The sequence below is a fragment of the Rhinopithecus roxellana genome, chromosome 4, assembly GCF_007565055.1.
Source record: "Rhinopithecus roxellana isolate Shanxi Qingling chromosome 4, ASM756505v1, whole genome shotgun sequence".
In the NCBI taxonomy this organism is placed as follows: Eukaryota; Metazoa; Chordata; class Mammalia; order Primates; family Cercopithecidae; genus Rhinopithecus; species Rhinopithecus roxellana.
The window spans coordinates 141,360,026-141,383,077 of record NC_044552.1 but is presented as its reverse complement, the minus strand read 5'-3'; the positions used below and the strand labels follow the sequence as shown (position 1 = coordinate 141,383,077).

The 23,052-nt window shown below is 36.2% G+C and overlaps 2 pseudogenes; one reads left to right on the top strand and one right to left on the bottom strand.

Annotated features, from left to right (window-relative positions):
• The first annotated feature begins 7,509 nt into the window (after positions 1-7,509).
• Positions 7,510-7,686, top strand: LOC104678644 (annotated as a pseudogene).
• Positions 7,687-9,586: 1,900 nt separating this feature from the next.
• On the bottom strand, positions 9,587-10,394 carry LOC104678651 (annotated as a pseudogene).
• Between the last annotated feature and the right edge of the window lie 12,658 nt (positions 10,395-23,052).

Sequence of the window (23,052 nt, the reverse complement as noted above, 5' to 3'; positions counted from 1 at the left end):
ACCTTCTCCTGGGATACACAAATCAAGGTTTGACCTCTGTCTACAATGCTACTGGAACCTCTTCAAGATGTGGGCACTATTACTAAGCATTGCCCAACCTGGCAGACATCATCCTCTCTTCTAATGAATTCTGTCTTGGCTTCTTGGTCATGGTCTCTACAATCTGATTTCCACTGTGATCCTCTCCCTTGATTTGCCCAAATTTATGTATGAACCGTTATTAAATGGTGGAGTTCCCCCCAAAAAATTATTAAATGGTAACTCAGCCCCTATGTGAATCAATTTATGTAAATGGTTTGGGGCTACAGAGGAGGATCCCCTAACTCCATCCACCAGCATCTGTTTGCACCTCAGATAACACATCTTGTTACATTTCTTTTGATTTCTAACCCACTTCAACAAGTGTCAGTAACAAGGGTGCCCATTCTGAATCTAGATTATTGTTAAGGATTTAGGAGTAGATAAAGAAGTGGATTCCCCTGCCAAGACACTAGTTTCCTGTCATTTTGTCTCCTGTATGTGAGCTTCCACTTCTTCATCTGTAAAAGGGGGATAAATAATAATAATATCTCTTAGATTTGTTGTAAGGATTAAATTAGTTAATGTGTACCTGTTAATTAGAAAAATATCTCGTATGGACTAAGTGCGTAATAAATGTTACAAGAAATTAATATGAAAGAAAGAAAAGTTGAAAAAATACAGACTCTTTGGGACGTCTAGGACTTGCTTTGTCCCTAAGGCCATTACATTAAGTTTCTGGAGCCCTTATCATTTAAACATTGTATAGTGCCAAATACTAGTTAGCTGAGAACATTATAAGGCTTGGATAGTTTAGTAAATCTTTTCGCTGAGAGTAAGTATAATAAAGCTCTTTTTTTTTTTCCAGAACAAATGGAAACTTCAAATAGCCAAACTTTTATCTCCCTATGTATTTTACTCTCTATTTTTTGTGGAAAAGTGTGATAAAAATACATGTAAACAAACTGATACGTGGAGATTTTATGTGGATTAGAAATTAAAGGAAAATATGGCAAATTATTAATAAATTTTGAATCTAGTGATAGGTATATGGGTATGTATTACACTATTATTTCAACTTTTTTATATGACTAAAAATGTTTCCAATAAACAGCAAGGAAAGGGGTAAAATTTAAGGTGTATATTAAGATCACTGAAAATTCAGCCTTAATAACTATGGCTTCTATATATTGATATTATACGCTGATAATTGATACTATAATGACCCTTAGACACTATAAAATCCTTAAATTTGCCTCTTGAAATATCAAAGATTAATAATAATTAAAATTTTAAAAATAAAAATACAATTCATGAACAAGTTTATTGTAATAATGAAAAGCAAATAATTGGAAACCTAAAGTCTATTGACAAAGAGCAGAACAAAAGTATGGTACATCTTTACAATGAAATAGTATGTATCCATTAAATAAGAACGAAGAAGCACTTTATGTGCTGATAAGGCAAGAATGCCACGATACATTGTTAACTAACAAGAGCAGAAGATTGTATATAGAATACCATTGTTTGCCACGAGGTCAGGAGATCGAGACCATCCTGGCTAACACGGTGAAACCCCGTCTCTACTAAAAAATACAAAAAACTAGCCGGGCGAGATGGCGGGCGCCTGTAGTCCCAGCTACTCGGGAGGCTGAGGCAGGAGAATGGCGTAAACCCGAGAGGCGGAGCTTGCAGTGAGCTGAGATCTGGCCACCGCACTCCAGCCTGGGTGACAGAGCGAGACTCCGTCTCAAAAAAAAAAAGAATACCATTGTTTGCATGAGAAAAAGAAAGTAACTAATAGTTAAGAAAGGATATCCTAAACACGGGTAAATAGGGAGGAAGCTGAGGGGATGAGAGGTAGGAGAGGGAAACTTTTAAAATCCACCTTTTGGAAACTCTTGAATTTTGTCTTATGGCAATGTATAATCTATTTTAAAAATAAATAAAATGAACATTTTTAAATAAACACTTAAATAGTAGAATAGCTAAGCAACATATTTTAGTCTATACTTGGGAAAGCTGCAAAGTTAACATGAAATTAATACTCAAATGACCAGGTATCAGGGCACTACAAAACTAGCAAAATCCATCCATTCTTTTTACAGTAAAGGTGAACAAGTGACAACTGGATTCCCTGGAAGAAGAACCTGAGAAGAAGAATAAAGGTCCTAGTAAAGTAATAAAACAACCAACTGCCTTACCCATTCTTTAAGAAACCAAGGAATTTCTTGGTATATGGGTTTCCTTTCAGGAACACAAGGAAACCTTTGCACTGGTCACCAATTTTTGCACATTATATATCATACCATAACCTAGGGCTGGCCGTGGCTACAGAACATGGACTCAAAAAGCAGTTCTAGCACCACCTAGTCCTCTCCATATTGTCAATCCCAAATTTAACATTTTGAATTCCATTTTCTTTTGCATCTTAACAATTTTTGCTACTAATTCTACCTATTTGTTTCTTTGCTTATTTATTTTTGCCAGGCAAATATGATTTAAGAAGAAAATAAAGAATAACTTGAGTTCAAATTCAAATATTTGTGTTAATCCTATTCTGGTTAAAATCTTGAATACTATAACTCTGTCATGTTCAAATTTATTTACTGACAAAATATTAATACTCAATCCTATCTACCTGGGGATTTTTCTGTCTTTACATGATGCTTTCTTTATCCAGTTATGTAATAACAGCTACTCTGTTGGTTCCCAGTAATTCCCATCTCCTAATATTCACGGCCCTGTGTAACCCTCAGCCTTTTAAGTATGGGTAGACTTAATGACTCATTCTAACAAAATATGGCAGAATAATGGGATGTCACTTTGAATATTAGCCTATAAAGAGACTGTAGCCTTCCTCTTGGATACTCTCTCTTGCTCCTCCTTAGATTATTTGGCCTGAAGGAATCCAATTTCTGTTTTGCCAGGCTGCCCTGTGTAGGGGGCCATGTGAGTAAATTTGGAAGCAAATCCTTCAGCCCAGTTAAACCTTAAAATGACTGCAGCCCGAGCCAAGAGCTTGACTGCTACCTGTGAGGGACTTTGAGCCAGAGGCACCCTACTAAACTGCTCCCAGATTCCTGACCCTCGGAAATTATAAGATAATGAATGATTATTCCTTTAAACCACTATATTTTGGAGTAATTTGTTAGCCAACAACAGATAACTAATACAAACTACAATTATAAACCACAATTTTAAATGAATGGCAAAATACTGCAAAATCTCTTGTCTAAAGAACAGAAACACCAAAGAGTAAATGTTCAATGATGTTGATTGACTGTGTGATAAATTATTAGAAATCTCATTTCAATAATTCCACAATCAATGAAGTAATTTCATTTTAAATTAATGAAGACCTTGGGATGACTCATCAAAAAATGAAATGTTGTTTAGCATGGCAAATTTTGCATATTTTTGTATTCTGTCTGCGAAAATTATTTTTTAATATTATATGCATTAAAAATTTCTGTATTTGCATAAACCAAATCACCAATTCCCAGTTACATCAGACAAAAAACAGTTTACTGAAGTTGAAATTCAATGTATATATAGGTCTAAATTTTATTTCAGTTTTAATTCCTCCAGAATTGATGCCTGAAATAGAACTTGCTTTAAAAATGGGGCATGAGTGCCCTCTTGTGATGGAATAGGCATTTAAATTAATTCATAAATATTTTTAAGTTGCATGTGAAATAATTTGAACCAAATCATTTAGCAAACACAAATTGCCCTGTATTGCTAGGCAAATGTATATCAGTACATTTTAGTAAGGGAAAGACAAGCACCTGAAAACTTGGTTGGTATTAATAGACAATATGAATAATTCACAATAAAATGCTGTTCCTTTTATGGTGCTGGTAACTCAAACAAAAACTTTGTAAAATAGAGTCTCTTTCAACTGACCATCAATTAATTATCTAGCAAGTGCTCTTCACTCCTGCTTTGAAACATAGACTCACAAAACAAGAGGAAGTCTTGGGACCAAGCAGGTAGGCTCTGATGTGCTTCCACTCCCTAGCTGTCACTGAATGATGTGCCTGTTTTCCAAGCATCAGTCGTTTGATCCTGAACTATTTATGCCAATTGTACTTGTTTTAAATTTATCTAATTAAATAACATGCAAAGGGATTATTCATTGGAAAAGAAAGAAAATGTTTTTAAAGAAAACCAGGTTGGATACTTTGGGATGACTTCAGGAAAGGTAATTGGGGAAAAAGACTTTCTTTTGAAACTACACAGACAAGAAAACTATAAAATATAGAAAATAGAAGTAATAAAAACTTCAAAAAATTCTAAACCTAAAAGTCTCACATCAGCAAACTACTTAAAAATAATTTTTAATAAAAGCCTTAACCAGCCGGGCAAGGTGGCTCACTCCTGTAATCCCAGCACTTTGGGAGGCCGAGGCAGGTGGATCACATGGTGTCAGGAGTTTGAGACCAGCCTGACCAACATAGTGAAACCTCATCTCTATTAAAAATACAAAATTAGCCGGGCATGGTGTCACATGCCTGTAATCACAGCTACTTGGAAGGCTGAGGCAGGAGAATCACTTGAACCCTGGAGGTGAAAGTAGCAGTAAGCCAAGATCACGTCATTTCACTCCAGCATGGGCAACAAGAGCAAAACTCCATCAAAAAAAAAAAAAAAAAAAAAAAAAAAAAAGCCTTCACTCTCTATCAAAAGATTGGTAAAATATTCATTTGTATATTTTATTCTAAAGTAAAATATTTTAAGTACTTATTACCTTTTGAATGATTCTCCACTTAATGTACTTTTTGATTCACTAACACTAAAGGGTTTTTTTCTTTAGATGCTCATTTTTTATATACATGTGTATTTAGATAAAAACTTCTGTGGAATGTATATATGGCCTGATTCTAAAATGAACTTCGGTCCACATGACCTGAAATACAAAAAGTCTGTCTGTGGTCTCTGGCACTGACACCTGGGAATATTTGTGCAAACTTTTGACCCTTAAAAGTACACTGTTTTTGCATTACTGACCTCAATATATGGTATAAAAGTTTTATGCTGACAACTGCCTGGAGTTCTCACCAAAGGAGGGCAGAAAATTTGGGTTTATTAATCTTTAAGTAAACCCAAATTACTTATCTGCAAGTCTAAGCATAGTTTTTCATGGTGACAAGACCAAATATAGAATCAGATAAGAGGGCTTCTACTTTGCTTTTTACATTATTTTTAATTATCCAGAAAATTATGAATATAATAAGCCCAAATTGCTGTAAATGGCCAATATTTCTCTGAATTACATTTATTTTAAAATTTTTGAGCACCTACAATGTGCTCCTTGTTTTTCCCTTGAATTTACACAGGAGCCTCAGTAACAGTCACATCTATTATCAGATTTTAGTACACAATTGTCCTACTATGGACTTCATAAGAATTGTTAAAAGATAAAATTACAACAAATCTGGTTTTATAGATCTTAGGGTTTTTATTTGTGATTCTAGAATCAGGCAGCAGTCTGGACCAAAATGGTTCAAAATGTTCTGCCCCATCACATGTGCGGTTTATATTTACAGCCATAGAAAAGTGATATACAGAAAATGAAAATGAGGTACAGTGACATCCAGATTGGTTAGAATTCAGTGTTCACCGTAATTCAACTTCATTTTTACAGTTGGCTGCTTATAATTGACCGAAACTCAACTGCTGTGATTGGCTGAGACTCAGCTACTTTTTACAAGAGTGGATTACAGTCCGTTGACACAAGTTAGATTGCAGTTTACTCTATATGGAGAAACCTTTAGGACAAACTTAAAATATACACAGCAGCAGCTTTAGGCTGAACTTAATTTAATAATTCTGCCCTTTGGGTCAACTTCTCAATTTTGAGATGTTGACCAAAAGTTTAGGCACTGATGTCACGCTCTGTCACCATTATAATGGATTTATTTGGTCTCAAATCCCATTGGGAAATAGCAAAACAATGAATTTTGTAAAGTGGGGACAAATAAACAGAACAATAAGGGGAAAAACCTGATTCATCAACATCAGGCCACCTCAGTCACTTCTGGAAGGGTTAAAGCAGGTAGTACTTCCTTGCTCTGTTGACTCAGGTAGATTAAAATCTCTTGTTTTCAGGGGGATAAAAACACTGATCTGTTTTGGGATTTATCTGCTTCTTTAAAGTTTCCATTTGGTTATGTGGCATTTAGTATGAGTGACTTCATTTTGGTTTGGTCTGATCTGTTGGAGCAAAGTGCAAGACCTCAGCACAAGCAGTCACCTCTCATACTTTTGCTCAATAATTTCCCCCTTTTGGTTAGGTTCTCACCTAGGTAAGAGTGTGAGCAAAAAGCAAAACTTAGGGAACTTATGTTCAACTTATATTTTTCCAGTGGAAGTGAATCTGAATTCCATCAATATTCAATACCTTTAACCAAGGCAATCTAATTAATTTAGTTGGCTTTGTCTAATGCCATTGTATTTCTAGTATCTTATTTAACAGTTTTACAACTTGTCCAGTAAAATAAGTACCTTTATCATTGGAGATTTTTCCAGGAATGCCCCATGAGAGAAATACACATTCTAATAACCTTTCAGTTACTATAATGGCATCAGCTTTCCTTCATGGGAAAGCTGCTACACAACCAGAAAACATGCACTGAAAATGGCAATTGAATGAAATCCCTCTATGAAATGCTCAAATGGCTCATTAGGTAGCAGAAATGTACCTGATATATTGGCTGTTGTATTAGTTCATTCTCACACTGCTATAAAGAACTACATGAGACTGGGTAATTTATGAAGAAAATAGGTTTAATGGAGTCACAATTCCACAGGCTGTACAGGAGCATGGCTGGGGAGGCCTCAGGAAACTTACAATCATGGTGGAAGGGCGAAGGAGAAGCAAACACATCTTCACATGGTGGCAGGAGAGAGAGAGTGAAGGAGGAAGGGCTACATACTTTTAAACCACCAGATCTTGTGAGAACTCACTCACTCACTATCACAAAAACAGTAAAGTAGAAATCCACCCCCATGATCCAATCACCTCCCACCAGTCCCTCCCCCAACATTGGAAATTACAATTCAACATAAGATTTGGGTGGGGACACAGAGCCAATCTGTATCAAGTGTCTTCTCGGAATTATACGTTTAACAAGCCAAATACTGGTCATAAACCATGTTAACAGTTTTAGAACAGTCACAACAATATTTTTTCACAATTTGGATCATTTTACCTCTTTCATTATAAGTCATGGAGTGCAAAGCTTTTAATAATGGGAGTTTTAATGACTCAGGAAGGAAAACTCTCTATCGGTCCACATTTACCAATGGATTTATATCCTCTTAAATATCAATTTGGATGGTTTGTGTGCAGCCAGGCACAGGAGGCTCCGCTGTCGGGAGCAATCAGACCTTCCAGCTCCTTGGACTTGACCTTCCAGCCGCCTCTCATGTACTTGTCTGGTGGGGGTTTGTGTTGATCAGGAGTGAATTCACGGTTGGTCTACCATGAACTGGAAGATTCTAGAACACGTGCACCTGCTGCTGTACATCTTGGCAGCAAAAACATTAATTATCTGCCTAGCACTTGTTGGAGTGAAAATATAACAAAGAAAAAGGTTGGAAGCAAAACAACAAAAACTGGAAGCTGAAAGGAAGAAGCAATCAGAGAAAAAAGATAACTGAATATTCTGCAATATATATGTCAGCTTGAGAGGACTCCGGCTGAGAAGAAAGACTTAATTATTAAATAATGTGTCAGAGGATAAACTCCCAATCTAGACCTTTCACTTAAAATACTGTGAATTTATATGTGCTTTTAAAAGAACCAGTATTGGCCGGGCATGGTGGCTCATGTCTGTAATCCCAACACTTTGGGAGGCTGAGGAGGACAGATCACTTGAGGTCAGGAGTTTGAGACCAGCCTGGCCAACATGGTGAAACCCCGTCTCTACTAAAAATAGAAAAATTAGCCAGGTGGAGTGGTGCGCATCTGTAATCCCAGCTACTCGAGAGACTGAGGCAGGAGAATCGCTTGAACCCAGGAGTCAGAGGTTGCAGTGAGCCGAGATTGTGCTATAATACTCCAGCCTGGGTGACAAGAGCAAAACTCCATTTCAAAAAAAAAAAAAAATAGAATTACAGGTCACTGTGAGATAATAGGCACTCATTTAACCACAGTGATAATGAAAAGACTTTAAAAGGCAAACACTTTATAACACTCTATAATCCCAGCGCCTTGGCAGGCTGAGGTGGGAGAATCCCTTGAGGCCAGGAGTTCAAGACCAGCCTAAGCAATATGGCAACATGCTGTCTCTAAAAAAAAAAAAAGAAAAGAAAAAAAAAGAAAAAGTAGCCATGCATAGTGGCATACCCCTATAGTCCTAAATACTTGGGAGGCAGGAGAATTGCTTGTGCCTAGCAGTTCAAGGCTACACTTAACTATGATCATACCACTGTGTTCTAGCCTGGGCAATAGAGCAAGACCTTATCACTAAAAACAAACAACAACAACAACAACAAACCCCAGGGCAACATGGCAAAACCTCATCTCTACAAAAAAATTAAAAATTTGCCAGGCATGGTGGCACACACCTGTATTCTTAGCTAGTTGGGAGGCTGAGGTGAAAAGATCACCTGAGACCAGGAGGTTGAGGCTGCTAGTGAGCCATGATCATGCTACTGCAATCCAGCCCGGGTGACAGAGCAAGACTGTGTCTCAAAAAGAAAAGAAAAAGGCAAACACAGAGTTATATATTTCTTTTTAAAAATGCCTACTTGTAGAAAAACGTGAGCTCTTTAATAGAGAGGACTCAACTGTCTTAAGTAATCAAAGGCTTAATAAAGGCAACATAAAACACAGGGAACTATTATGATAAAACACATTCTTTTTTCCTAGACCAATTATCTGAAAGGTAAAGAAAAACCTTTCATTATTTGCCATTAACAGCAGCTCAACACTCCAAGAAAAATCTTGTTTTAACAGAGAGAACCAAATTATAGTTTTCTATCAATGTATACCTTTGAAATTAATGTTCAGTTTTAGAAAAACTTAGAAAACTTCTCTTCTAACTTTAGCCAATGTGATCACACATAAAATTTATTTTATAAGATTAATCTTCCACAAGCCTTCTACAGTCTTCTTTCTTTCTAGTTTTGGAACAGCCAGTCATTCCACTTTGGGACAAAAATTACCTTTCTTTCCCTTTACCAAAAACACATCTTACTTTCATCACCTAAGGAGTTATTTTAATTGCCATATGTTAATTAGAAATTTTTCAACTTAGCTAACCTTTTGTAGCATTTTTTTTTTTTTTTTTTTTTTTTTTTTTTTTTTGGAATCTCACTCTGTTGCCCAGGCAGGAGTACAGTGGCGTGATCTTGGCTCACTACAACCTCCACCTCCCAGGTTCAAGTGATTCTCCTGCCTCAGCCACCCGAGTAGCTGGGACGACAGGTGTTGGCCACCATGTCCAGCTAATTTTCATATTTTTAGTAGAGATGGGGTTTCACCATGTTGGTCAGGCTGGTCCTGAACTCCTGACCTCAAGTGATCCACCTACCTTGACCTCCTAACGTGCTGGGGTTACAGACATGAGCCACTGCATCCAGCCTTGGTTTTCTTTTTCTTATCCATACCACTGTCATCCTCTTCGTCTGAAGCCACATCTTCAATCTTGGGCTTTTCTTCATCATCTTTTTCTTTTTCTTTCTCACCTTTCTCTTCCTCAGCCTCATCATCAGTGATTTACTTCTCTTATTCCTTTTCCAAATAAAAGGTAATAGAATAGCTTATGAACTTCAAGTGCTTCTTTACTATTTATTTGACCCACCTCTCTTATAAGTACTCTGTCTGGTCTTCTTTAAGGCAGAGGATTACTTTGGTCCACTACCAATGAGCTCAACATGGTCAGTATATACATTAAAGGAATCCCCGGCAGAAGACTCCCAGGCATACTGTTCATCATCATTATGCTTTATGATCACAACCACTTTATCAGTCACCAGATAGGCAGAATAAAAGTAAACACCAAACTATTTGCCTAATCATGAATATGTCTGCACTAGCCTGAAGAACCTCCATAAATGCTTTATGACAGAACTTGTCAATAGTTCCCAAATTATTTGTGAGATAAGTCTTGGTCATGCCAATGCCTCATCATTGGTGATTTCCTTCTCTTGTTCAAAGTCAGGCTGTTTTCATGAGGGTTAGGGGGATGTCCCTGTTCAGCTGTTTACCACTGTCCAACTTGAAGAATTCTGTCATACTCTCAGAAAATATTGTCTAAGGCATCAGAAGCATTAGAGATCAACTTTCAAAGGAAAATCTTCTTACAGGAATAGATGGTATTCTGCTCTGGGAAGTTTTCTGTTTTTCTGCATAGGAATACCATAACTTTACCAATGTACAGCTATTAAGGCCACAGTTCTAAATAAATGAAACACATGATAAATTTCACAAAACTACAGTGAGGTCTTGTCAAGATAGCAGAGACCAGTAGGTTCTTTGAGAAACAATTCCGTAGTTATGGGAAGACTCAGCACCACCACAGATTTTTTGGATAAACTTAAGTAAGTCATATGCTTTTTCCATGCCTCTTTTCCTATTTTTAATGGGAAAAAAAAAACTATGCATTTTTCACTGTACAATATGAATTGTCCCCATCAGTCTGCTTTTCCCCTTTAAACACTTAAGCCTTCATAATCATCTTTGGAGAAAGGCACGGAACACAGACTGTCCTGTCATTCCATGTTCTTTTTCCTGGGCATTGTTCTTAATTAATCTTGGCAAAAAAAATTCTAAAATTTACTGAGACTTGGCTTAGATACTTCGTGGTTTACAACCTCGTGACCACAAAGGGACTATGAGTAGAGTTACCCTGACTTTGGATAAATCTCATATCAGTACTTGGTACCAGCCTGAGCTATCTTTACCGTTCAAATCATTAGGACAATTTGCTGAAGTCCAGGAGCATCCCCTCCAGAGAATCCCTGATCTCCCAAAATTTGGTTGAGGTCTAAGGTTCATTTTGCCATACAATTCCTTTTCTGGAGTTTTACTCACTTCCAACAAGGCAGGTGAGTTCTCTTGCTTCCATGAAGAGTGAAAGCAGGCAACTCTTATTTGGAGTTTCAGCTCACTTCTAACAGGGAAGACAAGTTTTAGTTTTTTCTTGCTTCCAGGATGGTAGAGTGTAGTCTTCAGCCTGAGCCCCATTCCTAGGTAAGTAGCTTAATTGGAGTTTGTCTTGGGAATGCACCTTAATGACTAAAATTTACGATTAACAAACAGCTTGTCTTAATTTCTTCTTACCATTAGAAAGCCCAAAAATTGGCCGGGCGCGGTGGCTCAAGCCTGTAATCCCAGCACTTTGGGAGGCCGAGATGGGCGGATCACGAGGTCAGGAGATCGAGACCATCCTGGCTAACACGGTGAAACCCCGTCTCTACTAAAAATACAAAAACTAGCCGGGCGAGGTGGCGGGCGCCTGTAGTCCCAGCTACTCGGGAGCCTGAGGCAGGAGAATGGCGTAAACCCGGGAGGCGGAGCTTGCAGTGAGCTGAGATCCGGCCACTGCACTCCAGTCAGGGCGACAGAGCGAGACTCCGCCTCAAAAAAAAAAAAAAAAAAAAAAAAAGAAAGCCCAAAAATTGTATAAATTGTGCAATTGTTTTGCTTAACTATTTTATTTTTTTGTTCCTGTTTTTGTTCTTGTTTTTGTTGTTTTGATCTTTTTCCCATTGGGATGGATTAACTATACCTGACTTGGTCAAATCTGAAAGAAAGTTCCAAATTATGGGGAACAAGGCCTCAATTGTAGAGATATGGTTTCACTATGCTGCCCAGTCTGACTCAAACTCCTAGGCTCAAGCAATCCACCCACTTCAGCCTCTCAAAGTGCTGGGATTCTAGACAATTCCCAAAGAAGATATACAAATGGCCAACAAGCATATGGAAAAATGCTCAACATCACTATCAGGGAAATGCAAATCAAAATCACAATGCAATACCATCTTACTCCTGCAAGAATGGCCACAATCAAAAAAATAATAGATGTTGTCATGGATGTGGTGAAAAGGGAACATTTTCACACTGCTGGTCAGAATGGAAACTAGTACAACCACTATGGAAAACAGTATGGAAATTCCTTAAAGAACTAAAAGTAGATCTATTATTTGTTCCAGCAATTCCACTATTGAGTATCTACGCAGAGGAAAAGAACTCACTATATAAAAAAGACACTTGCACATGCATGTTTATAGCAGCACAATTCACAATTGCAAAAATATGAAACCAATTCAAATGCCGATCAAGCAATGAGTCTGTAAAGAATGTGGAGATATATGTATACACACACACACACACACACACACCCATACACCATGGAATACTACTCAGCCATAAAACAGAATGAAATAATGGCATTCACAGCAACCTGGATGGAGTTGGAGGCCATTATCCTAAATGAAGTCATTCAGGAAAGGAAAATCAAACATCATATGTTCTCACTTACAAGTGGAAGCTAAACTATGAGGATTCAAAGGCATAAGAATGACACAACGGACTTTGGAGACTCAGGAGAAAGGGTGCGAGGGGGGTGAGGAATAAAAGACTATACGTTAAGTACAGTGTACACTGCTCAGGTGATGGGTGCACCAAAATCTCAAAAATCGCCACTAAAGAACTTATCCATGTAACCAAAAACCACCTGTATCTCCAAAACTATTGAAATTTTTAAAAAAGAAAAAGAGATAAAACTTAATGGTTAAAAGCTTAATTAAAAGCTGATATCCAAGATGTATACACATATATACACATATGTCATACATATATACATACACATAAGCACTTATAAATATATTTATTATAATTATATATTTATATAATTTATATATTATATAATTATATATATAAATTATATAATTATAATTTATATGTTTATATAAATTGTTTATAATTGTAAATATATATTTATAAATGCATATGTGTATATATACATATACATATATTTATATCTATATATGTATATATACATATATGCATATGCATATATAAATATATAGTTATATATTTATAAATGCATATATATTTATAAATGCATATATTTATAAATAGAATCTTTTTTTCCCTGAGAAAGTATTTTTTTCTTCTCAAGTCAATTGAATTGTTTTCTCCATTTACTTATGCCTGTCTCTCTTTCCTTTTGCCATTCTCTGCTACATGAGGGACCTAAAGTTTCTAACAGCCTAGGATTCCTTAAAAAAAACAGAGATGGTAACAGATTCCTTTCTGAAAAGAAACTTCTGTTTTTCCTTATAGAACCCCAAGAGTAGAAACAGACAAGTTGTTCTCAGATCTTAAACTTCATGCTTTTGTATTGTTACCTGATTTCTTTTTTATTTTATATATATATATATATATATATATATATATATATATATATATATATATATTTTTTTTTTTTTTTTTTTTTTTTTTTTTTTTTTTTTTTGCAACGGAGTTTCGCTTTATCACCCAGGCTGGAGTGCAATGGAGTGATCTCAGCTCACTGCAACTTCTGCCTCCCAGGTTCAAGTGGTTCTCCTGCTTCAGACTCCCAAGTAGCTGGAATTACAGGCGTGCACCACCACACCTGGCTAATTTTTGTATTTTTAGTAGAGATGGGGTTTCACTATGTTAGTCAGGTTGATCTCGAGACTCTTGAACTCAGGTGATCCACCTGCCTTGGCCTCCCAAAGTACTGGGATTACAGGTGTGAGCCACCACACCAGGCCCTGATTTCTTTTTTGAATGAAATAATTATTACAACAGGAGCTACTCTTGAGTGTTTAAGGGTGGTGTTTAGACAGTTAAAAAGTCTTTGTAACAAAGTTCACTATAAAATCATTATGTGACCTAATTCCATGTTATTGCTATCCTTTTGGATAATCAGGACTCAGTGTTAGCTCTGCCGAGAGCTCAGAGACGCATCTAAAGGATAGAGGCTAAAGGCAAAATTTAAAACTACCCATCTAAATACACTTGGTCTCCATATGCAATCCTACAATAGAGTTCTATAATTTTATGATTGACTTGGCATCCATTTTTAATCTCCACTGGCACACCAGAATCTCTCTCTCTATCTCTTTCTCTCTGTCTCTGTATCTTGAGATGTAAATTTTGCTGTGATGTTCACCAAGGACTTATTCATTTAGTATACAAACTTAGGGCTATCTAGATGACAATTGCCTAGGGTAATGAAAGAGGTTATCAAGAAATTGGAAATCTAAAATAGGAAAAAAGGAAGTCTCATAAGTCTGTAAGATTGACTTCTATCTGCATGTCTAAGGTGTATATGAATTTATGTGTCATGTATATATATATAGTGTTTCACTACCAAAAATATATAAAAGAGTTCTGATTAATTGGCATAGAAAAAACTTAAATAAACTCTGTATCAGAAAAATAGAAACTTTGAGCCCAATTCCTTTTTCAAGTTCATGTGACTTAAGTAAATTCTTAATAAATAAGCTGGTTTAGGCCAGGAGTGGTGGCTAATGCCTGCAATACCAGCACTTTGGCAGGGTGAAGTGGGCAGGTCACCTCAGATCAGGAACTTGAGACCAGCCCGACCAACATGGTGAAACCTTGTCTCTACTAAAAATACAAAAACTAGCCAGGCCTGGTGGCATGTGCCTGTAGTCCCAGCTACTCAGGAGGCTGAGGCAGGAGAATCACTTGAACCTAGGAGGCAGAAGTTGCAGTGAACCAAGATCGTGTCACTGCACTCCAGACTGGGTGGCAGAGGGAGACTCTGTCTCAATAAATAAATAAATAAGCTGGTTTGAAATTATTGGTAAAATAAAATTAGAAATGGCTTCAGAATAGTCGACATATGTTATTGTTCAGATTTATTGGTCAAGAAATCTAATGTTTATCTCTGCTAGACATTATAGGTGTCAGAATTTAGCATGAGGGTTATAAAGCTTGCAGCCCAAGAGAAAATTATCTTTGTGTATTTTTTATAAATAAGAAATTTAATATTGTTGAGTTAATAGAAACAGCTAAATCCTGAGTTACTGACCAAAAAAAATTCACTTAATCTTAAAGTTCTTATTTAAGAAAAAACCTGATATTCACCAGCTATTAAAATGGTTAATAGGGAAATAACTTCAAATGATGATTATCACAATTTTCATAAGTAATCTAGGTAAACTATTTTTTAATTAATTAGATAAATGTAATGGAATAAATTCTTGTACATAAACTTGCCATATAAATTGGAATCTAAAGTCATATTGAATTAAATAACTGACATTCATTAAATATCTGCATTATTTTAAATTTTTTAAATTACATTATAAGAAAACATGTTCTTTCAAAAAAAGTGTCCTTATTTAAAGGAAAATTCTTTTTGTCTAATTCAAAAGTTATTTAAAGCTTATTTATGAAAATGGGCAAAAGAAACTAGTAAATAAGAGTGATGTAAAGGAAGTTATAAATATAAAGAGATTTTTTCATAAGAAAAGTTAAAATGAAAATAATTTTATATGAAAAGAATATTGTAAATTTTTGCCCTAAAATAAAATGACTGGTTATTTAGAAAAGAGGGATATTTAGGATAAAACAGGCAAGTCCAAGCACGTTGTAAATAGTTTCTGTAAGTTGTAATAAAGTTTGTAAAAAGAGAACTTGTGATTTTAAAAACTTGATCAAGTTGCCTATAATTAAAAGGAAATTATTTATGTTTATATAAATTTACATAAATTTATATAAATTATTTGCAATAGTCCTAGAGATTGAACTTGGGTATTAAAAATACACTAAGAATTGGTTAGAACAACAAAATTTTCTTAAGGTATTAATTTACTCTTAATAAAATTAGAAGAGATTTTAATTTTGTACTTGTTTTTCTTTTCTGAGGCAGGGTTTCACTCAGTCACCCAGGCTGTAGTTCAGTGGCACGATCCTCAGCTCACAACAGCCTTGACCCCTGGGCTTATGTGATTCTCTCACCTCAGCCTCCTGAGTAGCTGGGACTACAGGTATGTGCCACCACACTCAGCTAATTTTTTGTATTTTTAGTAGAGAGGGCATTTTCCATGTTGCCCAGGCTAGTCTTGAACTCCTGGACTCAAGTGATCCAGTCAACTTTGCCTCCCAAAGCACTGGGATTACAGGCATGAGCAACTGTGCCTGGCCTTAATTTTGTTTTTAACCCAAAAGTTCAACTTTTATTGTGTCTCACTGTTCTCAGCTTTCTGTCCCCTTTGATAAGGCCTGAAGTAATACCTCTATCTTTCAACTTCATCAGCTGTTGTAACTTTTTTCCTCAGGTTCTAACTGCTGTTGTTGCCTGATGCTAAAAATGTTTTATATTAAAAGTCTAAAGAAAATGTTTTCTTCCAATATAACATTCTGTGCTTTGGTTTTCAACTTTTCTATAAAACTAAAAAATTTCACTTATGACCCAGAATACATTCTTCCTATATCTAACTAATTCAAGTACTATTTTCATTACTTTTGACTTCCAAGTTATCTAAATGGACTCCTCATAGGGAAAATCAATCGTATTTCAGAAGGACTTTTTTGCCTTTTGGTAACTGACCTAACAAACAGATTTTATGTTTTATCAAAATAATTCCTGCATAATTGTGATTATGTTTTGCTTTATGAAAATTGAAATTAAAAATTTTTAAAGTAAGGTTAATTACATATATGTAACTTTTAAAGTCCTTGCGGCGATAAGTTACAGGGCTTTGATTCTTGGATCTAAAAAAGACAAGTTCTGCTGAATCTTGAACACTGACAGTAGTTAAAGCCCCATCTTCTGACCCAGGAGAAGCTGACAGTCAAAATAAACTGTGTTCATGAGACACGGGGACAGAAATTAAAACTATTCAGGGACTAGGCCCAGGGACTATCAGGGAAGAGATGGACACAGGAGATTTAAGGGCCAATTTTGAGAGATAAATTAGTTCAGAGTCTATCTATAAATTAAGTATTAATATCAAAGGCACACTGATACAAGACCAGTATCTGGGCTCCTGTGTCAGCTTAAAAAGGGTTTCTTGTAATATTAACCCATTTTTTTTTATTATAAAAGGTTATAAAAAGGTTTACAGCTGGGCACAGTGGCTCATATCTGTAATCCCAGCACTTTGGGAAGGCAGCCAAGGCGGGAGGATCACTTGAGCCCAGGAGTTCAAGACCAGCCTGGGCAATATGACAAAACCCCATCTCTACAAAAAGAATACCAAAAAATTTATCTAGGTGTGGTGGCACATGCCTGTAGTCCCAGCTACTCGAGAGGCTGAGGCAGGGGGATCACTTTAGCCTGGGAGGGCAAGGCTGCAGTGAGCCATGATCATGCCACTGTACTCCAACCTGGGCAACAGAGACTCTATCTCAAAATAAAATTAAAAAAAAAAAAACACCTAAAATTAAAAATTAAAAAAAGGTTTATTAAAATTAAATCCTGGGGCTGGGCACAGTGGCTCACCCCTATAATCCCAGCACTTTGGGAGGCCGAGGCAGGTGGATCACCTGAGGTCAGGAGTTCGAGACCAGCCTGGGCAACATGGTGAAACCCCGTCTCTACTAAAAATAAAAAAATTAGCTGGGCATGGTGGCAGGCACCTGTAATCCCAACTACTCGGGAGGCTGAAGGAGAAGAATTGCTTGAACCCGGGAGATGGAGGTTGCAGTGAGCCGAGATTACGCCACTGCACTACAGCCTGGGGGACAAGAGCAAGACTTCATCTCAAAAAAAAAAATTAAATCCTATGATCAAGATGCTCACAATTTTATAGATTTGTTTATCAGATTTGAGAGGCAGATTTAATTGGCCTCATGCTGTCTTAATCAGGGCTTATTATTGGGGAAATTAAGTCTCCTCTCTGAAGAATAAAGGTTTTTGCTGTTGTTAAATCTTTGAGGTTTCATTTTGGCTAACTAAATGTTAACCTGAAATACCGTTATACTGATGTGGATTCTATTTTTTAATATTAAGTGTTTTAAACCTTTGACATTTGACAAACTTTGCAAAATCAAATTCAAAATAAGGGTTTTTTTACCTGATCAACCCTTCTAGATATTAGGTCCTCCAATGTCCAAAGGAGACATATTTGACTGTGCGATACATTAAAATCATGTAAGAAGCATTGCCAAATATAAAATAACCTTTAGCTTTTTTGAGTTATATTCATTTAAATACTTTATTAGTATGTGTTAAAAATTATATAAAATTTGTATAATTCTGATATGTCTCAGTATATATTATCAGTAATAATTATAATTGTCAGGTTAAATTGTTTTGTGCCACAGAGATGACCAGATTTCCTTGTCAACTGTGTCTTTAACTGTGGCTGTCCTAAAATTTTTGTCATTCACAGACAATTGTTGTCTTGTTTCAATCCATTTCAAAAAGCAGTTTATAATCAGTCATGGGATTCTGACGGGTACTCTTAAATGCAGATCTCTGGTACTTTGAAAATTGTGCCACTAAAATAGAAAAGGACAAAACAAAAACAATTTCCAGGACTCTCATAGAAAGCTAATATATTCATAACAAGTGCTGGCCCAATATTGGGGAAAACAAGAATAGCATGGACTAAATTAACAAAAGACCAAGAGACTATTTTTATAATTTTTTTCTTAAAATGTTGCTGATCCTTTCTTTTTTGTTTTCTAAAGTCAAGAAAACGTTTTACTTTTGAGATATTTATAGTTTTTAGCAATTGGGTAAAGTATACTCTTGTGAGAAGAATCTGGATCATATTTCTTTCTCTCTAACTGATTTCTTTAGAATTCAGAAGCCATTTGTGATTATTCTTAACTTATGGCAATACAGTTATTTGCATAAGTGCAATAAGAATCTGTTTTTTTCACAACAGATCACAATTGGAGACTAATTATTTTACCAAGGCTTTGACTGCAATGGTATGTTTCCAAATATAAACAGGCAGCTTTAAGGAATCAAAGTTGATTTATAGAGGCAATAAAAGACCCTTGGGAAAACTGGCCTCATACTTTGTCTACACAGTCCCTATATAGGGTTCCTGGCCTGCAGTAAGTAAAGAATGTCACTTTCTGACAGGCCCAAGCACCCCAAGATATCTTGGGACCTTGAGAGAAGAGGAATTTACCCAACTCATACAGGTATTTTCAGGCACAAATAAATCTGTGGCTCAGCTCAAAGCTTTAAAAATCTAATTTGAGATTTCTGTAAAGTTCCATCAAAGCCAATTTAAAAACAGCCTATGTGACAAATAATTGTTCTTGCAACACTTTATGCAAATAATCAGGCCAAGTATAATAAGACTAAAACTTATACTGCAACAAATTGGTTCTACTGTAATTTTGTCTCAAAATAGGGATTGGAGAGAGAAAAATCATGATTCAAACTAAAGTATGACTTATTAGATTCTAGCCTTGAGTAATTTTTTTGATTTTTATTATTATCTAGAATTCAGACCAAATTCTAAAGTTTTTTCTGGCTCTGAGGCTCCAAAATAATGGGTTTTTTTTTCTATTTTCTTTTATTTTTTTTTCCTATGTTTTCCCTGATCTCAAATTACTAAAAATTAAGCTGCGCTTTTCTTAAAGCCTTGTGAACTGAAGCTGGACAATTTAAACTTCAGAAGAAAATAACAGCAACCTATTTTTATACATAAACCACTTTTATGCCCGCCTATTTATGTATGAACTTCCGAATAATATGGTCTATATCAGTTTTCCAGAATTGTTCTTCCTTTGTTTATAGTTGTCTTTCTCTCTTCCTGTCCCTATTTTTTCTTCATAAGACATGAGGCTTCATAATCTGCTAAAAATGAGCTTTCCTAACAATGTGGGACCTATTTGTCTGGGAATAACCTGTCCTAGCCACAAAAGATCAGACAAAACCCAAGACCAGAGACTCATTTTCTTCTAAAATACTGCCTCTGAAAGATTTCTAAAAAGAAGAGGAAGAAAAAATGTAAAAGGAAAATAAAAACTTGGAATTCCAATTTTCTACGCCAAAAGGAAAAAAATGATCTGAAAGCTGAGTCATTGAAGAAGTTGCCTTTCCTTTCATTCTTAAGCAGATATCTACAGATAAAAGGTTTAAAATTTTTCCACAGATAGCTATTCTATGTTCACTTTATCTTAGGTAAAGTGCCTGAGCATGAGATGAAAACTTGACTATTCCCCTACCTGCTCCTTTTCTCTTGCAACAGGTGGATTCAGTAATGTGATCACACCTTCCATTTTTACCCAAAAACCTGCTTTACCCCTTTAAATACCGAAGCCCTCAAAATCATCTTTGGAGAAAGGCACAGGCCACAGACTGTTTCTCTCATTTCATGTTTTTTCTCCCAGTCATTGTCCTTATCCTTGGCAAAATAAATGTCTAAATTGATTGAGACCTATCTCAGATACTTTCTGGGTTACATTGTAAAAGTGTTAATCTTTTTAAAAATTTTCCTGAAATACCTGGGTAAAATGAAGTGATATTAAAATAATTGTTTAGTTGTAACTTCCCAATGTATATTGTGTCAACAGGTAGATTATTACAGACTTCTCTTTCCTTCCACACATTTATAAACGTCAAGCCACAGCCCTTTTCACGGAGCTGGAAGATTTTAGTGAGACATAGTTTACCATTGTACCTCCAGCTCTATTCACTCTTCTTTCTGGACTTTACCCCATCTGGCCATGCTCTTCCTTTTCTTCCAGATGTTCATTTTAGCTTTCATCTCATCACTTATTTTATACTGCACATGTTATTCCTTGCTTTTCAAAATCAGCTGCCACTGAAAATAATTGTTCCAAACCTGGCCTGGGACAGAACTTTTTACTTGATGTAATTGACAACTTGTTTCTGGGAAGACATGACAATTCCTGATAAAACGATTAAGCAATATTCAGATAAAGTTTAATGAAATTAAGACTTATTCTAGGAAAGTCAGGTTAAGTAAGAGTGGATATGAATACAAACAGGAAGTTATTGGTGAAGAGCAGTTCTATGATGACATAAAGCAGAAGCCAAAATACAGTAGGTTGAGAAATTCAAAATAAGTAAGGAATTGCAGACCATGAAGGCAGGTGTCTGTTTCAAGAATCTTGGTTGGGAAAGGCAGGAGAAAGGGAAGGTGATAGCCATTTTATAAGGATGATGAAAACTTGATCATGTTTATATGTAGAAGGAATGGAGAGTTGTAACTATCTGTTAGATAAAAGCTTTTGCCTCTCATTACATGTAAGATGGCATGTTCTGATTTGGTTTCACTTCTTTAGGTAAGAAATATAAATTTAAGAATGGAGAAAAGCTTATTTTCATTACCTAATATTAGAGAGTATAGTATAGAGCAAGATCTTCTATATTCATTTACCCAGTAGACTAAACTATGGATCTTGATAAAAATTAAGATTTCAGGACTTTGTGCCAGACCCACTAACCCAGAATGTCTAAGAAAGAGGCCTAGAAATCTGCATAACATGTCCTTTATGAGCAAACAAAATTGGAAAAAAATGTTGCAGTGATGAAAAGCACAGGCTCTGTAATCAGAAAAATCTTGGTTGAAAGTCTTCTCCATCACTATATGACCTTGTATAAACTATTCTGTCTCCTCAGTGGTTGTTGAATGAACAAGATGATGTAATACAAGTAAAATGTTGTTAAATAAATTTTATAGGAGGCCATTGGTTTGGACTAAGTTCCTACACTACGCCCAACAAACCAAACCAAAATGGAGTTACTTATGCTGAAGTTTCATGCCACCAAGCTACTAAGAGTTTTACATGACCTTCCAAGACATCGAGAGAGAGATAATAGCCAAATACCCAAACAGAGCTGTTTTAGCCAGCATGATAAGGAACTCCACTTTGCTTTAACCTGTACAAGAAAAGTAACTTTGAAATGACCAATCACTTTTTGTTTTCTGTTTCTGCTTTCTTCAGTTTATTTCTACCTATAAAACCAGCCTCTTCTGCTCAGCTCTTCGGAACTCTCATCCTATTTTACAGAATAAAATATTGCCCAATTGTAGAATTACAGATAAAAACCAATAAAGATATTTGAGTTTGTTGCAGTTTTGTCTTTTGATAGTCCTGATAGCCATAAAAGGGGACCTTAAGAAGATAGTTGGCAACTCACAAGACCCCTTGAGAGATGCAGGAAAGACTCTGTTGACCCCTTTTGAGGTCCCCTGTCTTCCTCACGGAGTCCTTAAGGCTGTAAGTTCCTGTCAGGTTGGACTCTGCTCGTTTTGGATTCAGCTCCCTGATATTATTGGCTTTTGAATCCAGGGTTAGTTTGTCCTGTAAGAGAGCATTTGACCTTGGGGTAACAAGCATTAGTTTGTGCTCTAAGAGGGAATTTGACTTTTGGGCTTGTGGTGGCCAATGAGATACTGGTAATAGCTACAGTGGTTTTTGGTTTGTTGTTGCTGTTGTTGTTGCTGTTGCTGTTGTTGTTGTTGTTGTTGTTGTTGTTGTTGTTGTTTGAGAAAGGGTCTTACTCTGTCACTCAGGCTGGAGAGCAGAGGTGCAATCTGGGCTCATTGCAACCTCTGCTTCCCAGACTCAAGGGATTCTTCAGCCTCAGCCTCCCGAGTAGCTGGTACTACAAGGGTGAGAAACCACACTCTGCCAATTTTTGTATTTTTTGTAGAAAGAGGGTTTCGTTATGTTGCCTAAATTGGTCTCAAACTCCTGGGCTCAAGCCATCTGCCTGCCTCAGCCTCTGAAAGTGCTGTGATTACAGGCTTGAGCCACCTCACCTGGTCAAGAGCTACAGTTTTTAAAATGATAGCAGTGGCAGTATGTGGTTATTACTGCAGGGGATGAACTGTGAGCTTTCAGAATCACAGGTATTTGGGTTCCATCCTCTTCATTTCTACTTCTTGGGCATTTAGGTAAGAAAGGCCTCAGACATCTGACTGAGTCAGACAGAAACTGTAAAGCCATTAGCTAAGTTGGTCAAGGGGATGTTAGAGCCAAAGCCAAGGCTTGTCTAGTGGACACTGGTAAGGCAGTTAAGAGCTTCCAGAGTGCTGCCACTGAAAATAATAATAATAATAATAATGTTT